The sequence below is a fragment of the Alligator sinensis genome, unplaced genomic scaffold (genome assembly GCF_000455745.1).
Source record: "Alligator sinensis unplaced genomic scaffold, ASM45574v1 scaffold584_1, whole genome shotgun sequence".
NCBI lineage: Eukaryota > Metazoa > Chordata > Crocodylia > Alligatoridae > Alligator > Alligator sinensis.
In genome coordinates this window covers 428922-440313 of record NW_005842419.1, presented here as the reverse complement: position 1 = coordinate 440313, position 11392 = coordinate 428922, and positions in this window count along the sequence as shown.

Sequence of the window (11392 nt, the reverse complement as noted above, 5' to 3'; positions counted from 1 at the left end):
ACTGGGCAGAAAAGTATGTGAGATTCATTAGGTCAGTGAGAGCATGTGAGGTAGCATGAACCTCCAAGACAATGGCTATGGCACTCATGTGGGAGGGGGAAGAACTCTGTTTTAGTCCCTGTTCCTAGGGTTTTTTTTAATGTATTTTACTCAATTACTCTTTAAGGTAAAATTCAGAAACAGCCTTTGAAGAAGAGATTGTAACCCAATTCTCCCCCAGCTGAGCACCCCAGTCACAAGGCTGGAACATCACTGTTTTCTCTGGTCCCGTGAGAAGTAGGAAGTTTTGAAAATGGGACTTGGGCATTTAAATGCTTTGAAAATTTTGCCTCAAGTGTTTTAGTGAATTGTGACCCTGGCAGAAGTTGCTACTCTCTTTGAAACTTCTGTTGGGTAATTCCTTTCTTCATAGCTTTAATATTTCTTCCGTATGTAAAGAGCTATAAATGTACCTGTCCAGAGGTATACAGAACAAGTGGAAAATCAAAAGTATTCCCTTAATGATATTGGGGCTGGAAGGAAGTGTGAGGGTCTCCCTGTAATAACAATGCTGTGCTCCCCTCATAATCCACTAATTCGCCTTTATTTCCCCTGTGCAGAAAGGCTTTTCCTCTTATGTTTAGCTTGAAATCGGAGCTCCTAAGCCATTCTATGGTGCACTGTGTTTATGTGTTGTGTTGTTGTAATAAATGCCCAAGACCATCATAAAAGCCATTATTTGGCACTGAGGCTGATTGGAAACTTGAAAGCAGTATAGGACAGGGGTGGGGATTTATGTCCTTTGCAAAAGGATTCAGATTATAATCTGTAGAAGAGTTACTTTAGCACTCCCTTGCTGGGCAACTAAAACCAGTTACTGCATTGTCCAACACTGTATATAACAATGCCCAGCCTTGCCAAATCTTTAGGATCTCTGGCTTCTTTTGGTGGAAATGAACATTTCAGACTATTTATCGTGTCTGTCCAATAGCAAATCCTCAAGATAGCAATAATGTGTAAACGACACACCGTTAATGCATTTTGACATGCATGGGGCTGCTACGTTTTAACAGGGCAGTTTTATTGCAGCAACGACAGCTCTTCAGCTAGGGCAAGAAATGTTTCTATCCAACTCCATCATTCAGGGGCTTTATAGCCCAGATGTAAAGTATGTCTTGGGCAGAAGCTGGATATAAAATCTCTTCAATAATATTTTTAACTCTGCTTGCTTTCAAGCAGTTCAGATTTTTTGTTGTTGTTAATCATCCAGCCACAACCATAAATATGTAGCAGCTCATCCCTGGTCACTTAGGAGCATCATGATCATCACCAAGCAAGTCAGTACCACTTGCAATGTGTAGATGAAACCCTAACCTTCCCTTTTGGATAGTACCACATACTCCTTTCACTCCAGTGATAAGGATATTTTCATTATGCAATAACAGTAAACAGCCCATGACACTCAGTTGAGATGCTATGATTTTATGAAGGAAGAGCACAGTAGTCTCTCTCATTCTAGTCTGTTCCTTACAATACCAACATTTTAGTGGTCAAAGAGATTTTTTTTTACGGTTTTTTTTTTTTCCTCTTCTCCCCCCCCACCCCCTCATCTTTTTGTAAAATGCAACATACCCAGCCTTAGTTTGGAGCCCTTCATTTTTCCAAGGATACTCACAGTAGTGAGTACAACAGTGCAAAATTTCCCCACATTCTAATAGCCCTATCAACATTACATATTGTTCTCACTATTGCTACCAGTTGTGCAGCTCCAATATGGTGTAAACAGTGGAAGGGATAGCACAGAGTGGCCGTGGGCATCTCTTCTGCCACTATGTCCTTCATCTTCATAGGAAGTTGGAAATGATATGGTGGTCCAGTGCTGACAGCAATGATACACAAAGACTGTATTATTGCTCCCACTATCACTAACTGCTCTAGTAGTAGTAACAGGAAGAAGCTCAGGGAGAAAAGACATAGATCTTATCCACATGAATTTCATAACTGTCCCCTTTAGGGGGAACAACATATCTTTGATCACAATGTCCATGCAGTTCTTGATCTCTATAGAGATGGATGCTTAGTTTCAGCTTTGCAGAGGGTGTTGGGACTGGAAGTGGGTAGCTGGTGTAGCAAAAAGGTTCCTGTTCAGTTTACAAGATTTTACAAGCCATGTACCTACTGGCTAACCTCTTGCAAGAATCATACCATTCTCTTACCTTTAAGCAAGGAGCGCATGGTTTGAACTCATGAGACTTGGGCTCAGTTCCTCATTCTGTCAAAAATTACCTGTGTGATCTTTAACAAGTCATTTCCTCACATTTGGCCCCAGTTGCCACTCTATAAAATGGGTATTTGCTACCTCCCTTAGGTGCAGCGTGGATAGATGCATTAAGAAGTGTGATGTGCTCCTAGGCAGCAATAAGTGGTGCTATTTAGGTGGCTAAACCTCATAGAGAGCAAAAGGGTAGTCATCCACAACTAAAGTATTTTTCCCTCCTCCTTTTTCCCATTCTAATCTCTGTTGCTTTCCGTGTCTTGTCCCTCTTGCTCTAGCCATGGTGCTGAATTTGGACAATGTGAAACCTTGCCTTAACAGATGGGACGAAGTGTTACGTTTTCAGGTTGTGTCCCTCAAGAGATGTGAGCTGAATAACTTTAGCCATGAAACTTCTGCATATCTAATATTAAGGGGTCATTTGTTTTAGTAATAGGGAATTGGAAAAGTTTTGTACTGTTGCCATTGGGCATATGTTTTTACTTCTAAAATTAGTATACCAGATCCTCAGCTGATATAAATAGGCATTGCAGTCCACTGAGCTATGATGCTCACTTGAATTATCTGAGATCAGGGCCATCAGCATTGTATATGTTCTGGTAAAGCTATTACCAGTGCAGACAAAGGGGAGATGCAAGGCAGCCCCTGGATGGTTCAGAAGATCAGTACCAGAATACACAAATGTTCATCTCCTCCTTGCTGTTTGAATACCACAAGGGCCACTGAATAAGTATTCAATGGACTATGTAAAATGAGCAAGGCAGAGACTTCAGGGTCAACTCCCTGGTGGCATTAACTAAAATAGTGCTGGATAGGGAGGCCACGAACTGAACAGATGTGCAGGCAGAATTATATTGATTGCTGTTTAGAAGTGGCTTCGTGAAGTCAGGTGACAGAGAGACACTTAAAGGTTCAGATAGTGTTACTGCCCATGTTGTGCCTATTATGTGGATAAAGAGACCTTCAGCTCTAAGCTGGCATCTTTCATAAGTACTTCTGTATAAGCAAAAACCCCATACAACAAAATGTATATGTCTACAAGTGTTGGAGCATTCCTATACCCAGCCAGATAGCACATGTTTTGTGATCTAAATGCTTCCATTAAATATTGGGTCCCATGTGTAAGGAAGTAGAAATACAGAAGACGGGAAATGTTGGCCACTGGCAGCCTGTGTGGGGCCTGTGACTGGTTTTGTTTGGTACTTGGCTAGACCAGCTAACATTTGTTTGTTTGATGGGGTATCCCGCAGTAGAGCCAAAAACCTTTAGCTGCACCATACCCTGAGACAGACAATGCTTTTACCCAATATCCTCTAAAAGATTCTGCAGCTATAAGGGGAAAAAATCATCTTAGAAAGTGTGGCTTTTCTCCATGGAGACACTGTGTGTGTGTGTGTGTGTGTGTGTGTGTGTGTGTAGACGAGAGGTTGACTGAAACATGAGTGTAAACCTGTCTCCTGCTTCCCAGCAAAATGCTCTTACTACCAGGCCATATGGGAGGTGTTGCTCTGAACCCTGTCCAGCACTCCCATTGGAGCTGTCCCACTGGGCCACCAAAAGAGAGAGATGTGAAGCCAGAAAGAAAACACAAGCCAGAACATGGGCTCAGTGAGATGGATGCTGTCCTGGAAGGGAGAGGATCCTAGGCTCTGGACTAGCCCTTGCTCCCAATCAAACATCGACTTAACTTTCCCAGTTTTTTTTGTTTATTCAGTGAATAGTAAATACAAGGTACAGTGGAAAGGCTGAAGAGAGGTCTGGAAAATGCTCAGTCTATGGACTGATGCTTAAATTACTTGGCTAGGAAGCAGGAGATGCAGCTTCAAACTGCATTGGTAGAGGAGGGAATCCAAGAACCCTGCTCCCCCATTCTCTAGGCAAGTGTCCTCAATGGTAGGTTGTTGGACTAAAAGATCAGAGGATCCTCCTTTGTTTTACTTCTGGCATGGATGCACAACTCAAAACTGTGCACTTACAATTAGTGGTACGTGCCATTTAGGCATGTAGTGAACTGGGATTTAACCCCAGGCTTTTTATACCTGCAAGACTAATGTGAACTTTAGTTTTAGGTCCCATTGCCTTCTGGGACAAATAAGTGATTGACTACTTTGTTGCAAGCATCATTAATCTGCAAAAAGAATGGGAATTTAGAAATATTTCTAAAGTGGCAATGAGTTCACAACTGCAATAAATCTCAAATTATTCCTCACCCAGAGGAGGGATGGAGATGGGTTGGGGATCAACATGGGGAAGGATCCCTTTTCCATGCTATTCCTCCAAACCCTCTCATGTAGCTGAGATCAGCTGGGATCCTCCCCCAACTTTGCAGCAGGTTGGGGGTAAAACAGTTACGACTCAGAGCATGCAATCCCAGTGTAGAGTCTTTCAGAGTAATACATAATTAAAAATAAATGCATTATTATTGGTGGGGGGGAAGGCATAAAAAACCTGATGTAACTCTTTTTTTTTTTCAAATTGTAATAGGCACCTTCTATTCTATCACCCCACACAGAGGCACTGAAATAAGCAGACCATTTTTCAGAGATGCTGTTTGAATTTTCTGCAATGGAAACTGGATACTCAGCTTCTCTGAAAAATCAGGCAGCCTATTTCAGTACCTAAATATAGTTTGAGATGGTTTTTTTTTTTCTAGGCACCTGATTTTCTTTTTCTTTTTTTTCCTTTTCTTTAATCCTCAGTTCAAGAAATCTCCTATATGGGATCCATAATGCCTAACATAGTCACATAGTGTTAGCATCTTTAGGGTTAATTTAATATGGGGCGGGGGGGAGTTGGTTGTTTACATAAATTAATTTTCAAGTATCCTCTCTTCTCTGGAAATACTGAGGAACATTTGTAAAGTCCACTGAGGCCATTCACCACTATTTTTCTTATAATCTCCTGCCCTAATAGAAGTCCTCTTCTGTCCTTGTATGATCCGGAAGCAGCCACACTGAGATTATCTTACTGGGGGGGGAAACCCTGCAAGCACTAGCAGGATTTTTAATGCTATTTGAGGAATCATTTGGATCAAAAATAATACAATTAGAGTTGCAAGCTTTCATTCACACACACCATCTGAGTGCTGATATCTGGCACTACTACAGTCATCACAGTGTTAAATGGCCTTGTATTTGCACAATATAATTGCATAATGATGTTTCAGGCATCCTAGTTAACCTAGTATATCCAAGAACACGATGAAATATGAGAGCCAAAAATAGTCTTAGTAGTGCATGGAGGAAAGTGAATTTACTGGTACACCCGTATCCTCATATGTTTGCACTACAGCAAGAAGGAAATCTGTACAGACTCTGATGGAGTCAAGAAAAGCTGAACTGGTGGGAAGGTAGGCAGAAAGCAGGATAGCATGATGCCTTTGTAGATTAACTCATTTGGAGGGGCATGCATTTGTGTCAGGTACAGCCTACTTTGTCAGGTGCTATGAATTGTGGAATGGAAACTTCATAAAATCAACAGACCTTCTCAAGAAGTGCTATGAAATACTACTGACCTCTCTGAAAGAATATAGAGGCACTGTTTTCCCCTGTGGAAATGATGTTGGATTATTACCTGTGTCTGACGACTCTAACTGATTCAATCTTTTGGAACAGAACTGGGCTGTCACTCTGAATGCAAATGAAAGACTTTTTGTTTCCAGCTAAATAATAAATAACCAAAATCAAGAGGTCTGGATTTGGGAAGGTTTCCTAGACAGCTCTTTAGTCCTGATACAGCTTCCTTGCAAAGTTGCCATAAGATGGCCTGAGCAGCCAGTGCAGGATTTGCACATGTTGTAGAGCTGGAAAAGCCTAAGAAGCAAGACCTTTTTTGGGCAGGGCAACTATACAGTTGGTAGAGCTGTTGGCAGGGATAGTGAGGTGGGATGAAATGATGTGATTGCAACCCCACTTTGATTCTTGCTCCGCCCAAACTTTAAAATCAACTGCTTAGGAGCGGGAGTGGTATTTCTATCCAGGCAGTGCTGAGAGTCCCTTTACTTCATTGCTCATTAGCAGGAATCCTGGAGAGGATAACTACCCTCGCTTCTTTTTAAGGATCGTGATGTTCCACTATTCTTTCTTCTGTGATTTTGCTGTTTTAGCCATTCCTGATTAAAGTCTGTCTTCTATTTCACAACCTTTCAGACTGGTTTTCAGCTCCTTTCAGCCAGGATTTTAACCCAGGTGTTGTAATACTATTAACTCAGAAATGACCGGTGTAGTAATACTATTAACTATAGAAATGACAGTGCCTCCACTATTAGTCAAGATGCTCAAGAAAGCTAGATTTTGTTTTATAAATCTGAATAAGATCTACATTTAACAATATATAAAGTTTATATAAAACACAACAAACTAGGCAAAAAGTCAAAAGATAATGTTCACTAGTCCTATAGTTATTATAATTTAGAAAATTAGTGCCCATTGCAATGTTATTTGTTTTGCTTTGATCTTAAACTGAACAACATAGTGCGAGCCCCCTAGAATAATAATAAAGCATCAAGTTTCCTTGTAACTGGAAAAACTGTTGTGATGTGCCACACCATCTGCACCTTTCTTTTTCAAAATATTAGGTCTGTCTATGGCTGTTGGACTAGCTTTCAGGCATCACGTGCTGTTCCTTGTAACCTAAGGAAGGGTACCTGATGCCCAAAAGTTTTCCCAATTGTAATGCTGAAACTACATAACTATGTTAGGCATTAAGGATTCCATATAGGAGATTTCTTGAACTGAGGATTAAAGAAAAGAATAAGAAAATCAGGTGCCTAGAAAAAAGCATCTGCAAACTATATTTAGGTACTGAAATCAACTGCCTGATCTTTCAGAGGAATCACAAAAAGCCCTTGCTACTCAATACTCACTGGATCATCATGGCTACACAACGCTCCAACCCTTCAACATCATACCCGTGGCACCCAGAAGGGGCATATCAGGATGTATAGTAAAGCCTGTAGTCTCTTAGAACTATTTAGCAGTTCTAAATAGTGGCCTAATTATAAATCTTCTAGAAAAATCATCCCTTATGTGAATGTTGCTTGGTAAATGGTGGTGTCATCCAATCAACAGAGCTGTGGATTGTGCATTCTTCTTGTAACTACAACAGACTCAGCTGGATCCCACTTGCTAATCACCAGAAGAAGAATATGAACAGTGCAAAAAATGGGCTACCATCTGGAATGGCCCCTAGTCACCCATGTGACCCAAAGCTGGTCTTTGGTGTTCCCGGTAGAGAGAAGTGCATAGAGTTAAGTAAGTTACCCTCTTGCTCGTGCTCATTGGATCGCCAATTAATCCTAAAGTTTTAGCAAGCTCCTGCAAAGTGCGGACTTCAGTTCCTTTCATCAGATGCGTGCAGCACTGCTAGCTGTCCTGCAAGCAAGGTAGTTTAATAGCAAAAATATGTGAACTTCAACATGCCACAATTTAAAAGGGTTTCCTCCTGTCTATGAATGATCAAAAGGAGAAATGTCTTCCCAAAATTAGCACAACGATTTTATAGCTTTAAAAAAAAAAAAAGTAAAGTTTTGATGAATAATTTTCCTTCAAAAACCTGAAATTGGCTACCAACCTGAAATTTTTCAGCCATCATTTTCTAATAAATAGACTTATAAATCAGGGCCCAGGCTGTGATTTCCCTGTCCTTTTAATGGGTTAATGACTTTGATCCCTTTTTGATCTCTCTCTTTCTCTAACCCACCTTCCCGCTCCCATCATTACCCCCTGCTTTCCTCCCCCTTTCCCTATCATTTGCATTTAAATGATTTTATGCCTTTCTTTTTACTACCCCTGCTCTCTTCAAATGCATTCATAGCATTTGCTGTAGCCAGCAAAATCTCATGACTCTCTGAATGAGTTAGTCTATAAGGTGCCACCCTGCACTGCCTTGTTAATCCACGTAGGATCTTACTCTGTGGGAATTCCCTTGGTTTTCATCAAGACTCAGTGTTGAATTTGGTATTATTCAGCGTAGGTCCACACACTGTCTACACACTGCTTGTTATTCTACCAGTTCTGAATCTCGCAGTGGTCTCAAATTAGTATGGTTCTTAAGCATATAAGCATGGGATAAGTCCCAGTGGCCTCACTGAGTTATAGTCACATACTTTTGCACATCTACAAATTCATGGTGTCAAAGGGCATCAAGCTTTGACTTTCTGTGTACCATTGGTCACTTAGTTTCACCCAGTTACCCCTGTACCTAGTAGAGCTGGATGAAAAAACATTTTCCTGTTTCATGAAAATTTTTGAAATTTTAAAAATGTTTTTCATCTTTAAAATAGGTTGAAAAGTACAAGCCTCCGTCTCTTACAAATTGCAACTTGGGGTGGGGAGAGATTTGAGTCTATCAGTTAAAATATTTGAATTCGGCTAAAAATTAACTTTACATTTCTAAATGAAAAGTTATTTCATTTCAAATTGAAAAATAGGACATTCAAAAAAGTTAACATTTTGAATTGTTTAAAGGAAAAAAATAGAAAATGTATTGAAATTGACCCTTTCCCATGGAAAATTTTCTGGTGTTGCCAAAGGTATTTTCAACTCAAAGATTTGTTGAAAAGTCCATGCTTAAGAAGATGGCAGAATTGGAGCTAGAGCTGTTGGACTGTAAGTCGAAATCCATGTGATCTTGTATATTTGCTGATGTGTCTCCAACTCAGAAGCCTACTATTCCATATAGGAATGGAAAAAAATCTAAGGTCACCTCAATTTTTGTACTGATATAACTATATTGGTTATAGGCATGATAAAACCCTTAGTGTAGGGACATTTCTATTAAAGAGATACCTTACATCGAAATAAGTTATGGGGTTTTTTTTTCTCCCCTTATAAGGCTAATCCACATGTCCACTATACAAGAACATTTATAGCAGTATAACTGTATTTGTGCTGTGAAGGTGAAGATTTGTATCACTTTATTTATATTGAAATAGTTACACCAATGCAATTTTTGTTTGAAGAAGAGACTCTACTTAAATGTGATTTTTATTTTTTGTTTTAAGAGAGAAAGGGAAGAAACTCTGTCAGGAGGAGATTGTACTGAAAAGGAGCCCAAAGCCAATGTAGACAGACAGACCTAAGTTTACTATAATTAACTGGAAAAAAATCTCTAATTAGCTTTCATTAGTCTCCTCCTAAATGAGCTTAGGACTGTTTGGAGCAGGCCTGTACAATTTTTAAGGGCTGTAAGCAGGCTCTTAGAAAGGGATTCTTGATGGTCCTCTGGTGGGAGATAAATCTAAAATGAGGGAAAATATGTATATTACACAAAGCCTTTTAATAGTGCTATGAATTGTCTGTCCCTTCAGTCCTGCACTGAATGTTCAAACGTGCAGTCATAGAAAAGGAAAGAGATCTGTATAAAAAAAATCCTATTAAGCAACCAATTTACTGAAGAGCCATACATAAAATATAGCCTTTCCAAATGCCTCCTAATAGTCCTGTTTGTTATATTGGAAGCTGCTAATAACAGCCATATTTGTTTGGGTAGTAAAACACATTTTGCTGGTGCATGATAATAAAGTGTGTTATGTGTTCAATTAGCCAACTAATCAAATATGCCTAAAAAATGTGACAGGAGCAAGACCTGATCCAAGTCCTCCATTGCCATTGCTAGGGTTTGTTCTTCGCATGTTGTCATGGGAAACCTGTTCCCTCTTTTACTGTTGATGCCGTAGCAAAGACTACTGATGCCATAGTCTCTTTTACTACTGATGCTGTAGCAAAGCTATAGCTATCTAAGATGGCAGAGATGTCACTAAGGTGCATGACGGGAGCCCCTCTGCCCCAGCATGGCAGCAAGAGAATGAATCAACTCCCATTGATCCTATATCCCCAGAAGAGTAGAGGAGGTAATACCTCTTCCCCCCCCCCCCCCACCTGAAAAGAAGTCGTAGACTGTAAGGTGACTTGTCCAAGGTCAATAAGGCACTTAATGACAGGGATATATAGAACTGAGGGGGGGCCCTCTACATGTGCAGGTAAAACGGTGATTGGATCCACATAATTGCACCTTGTTGTGGGATCATATTAGATCCACCACACCTTATTGCTGATGCAGGGGGACCCTGGGATTAGGCTCCTCCTGCACTGACAAGAAGCAGTCTTCTACAGCTGGGAACCCCCTCTGCTAAGGGGGCTCCCAGCTTCAGGGGCGTTCCACAGACCCCCACAGCTGGGAGACCACAGCTGCAGTTATTTGTCAGTTGTGGGGTACCCCATGCACCTCTGGAGCTGGGACATTACAGCAGCATCCTGCGGCTGCCAGGACCCCGAATCTCGCAGCTATGTACTCTGAGTCCCAGCAGCAGTGCTAGGTGCTGCTGAGGCTGAGTCTCCTCAACTTTCAAACTCTCAACTCTAGCTGCATGGCTGGCACAGCCAAGACCAGGAGTCCTGTTGGAGATCACAGATGCAGCTAAGCCATTGCATGGAGCGCCCCCATGGCTGAGAGATCACACTGGCCTCGATCTCCCAGCCCCAGGGGTGCCCTATGCACCCTGGCAGCTGGGAGACTGTAGCCACTACACTCTCTCAGCCCCAGGTTCACTGCTTACATGGACAAATTAAAGCTGGATAGAAACCAGCTATAAAGTTCTTGCACATTTTTGAGCAATAACTTAATAGCTGATTGGAACTTTTTAAGGTGCCATAGTTAATTTGCATGTGTAGCCAATCTAAATTTATTGTGCAATTAACCAGGTAATTGCAAAATAGATATAATGTGTAGTTATATACATGCAGTAATATTTATTGGAATTATTCTGTAACAAGAGCAGCATAAACAAGACTGGAATTTGGTCCAGATCTGTCTCTGACTCTCAGCCTCCTGCCCCCACCACTCTGGACAAGCCACCCAGGCCCCAAGCCCCATGCAGTGCCCAGCTGGGCAGCAGCTCCAGCTCCAGCCCTGCCCAACTCACTGCCTCCATCTCTGCCTATGGAAGCCTCAATCCCCACTCCCCGCCCTGCCAGACTTACCTGTGGGAGCTGCTCTCTAGGCTACCTGGTGGCCATGTGCATATACATGCACTTGCAAAAGTACAAAATCCATGCATTACTCCATTAAAATGAGAAATCTGCATTTTTCTCCATTTTTCTATAGGGAACAGAAAACCTGGATCCTTGTTCATGATGA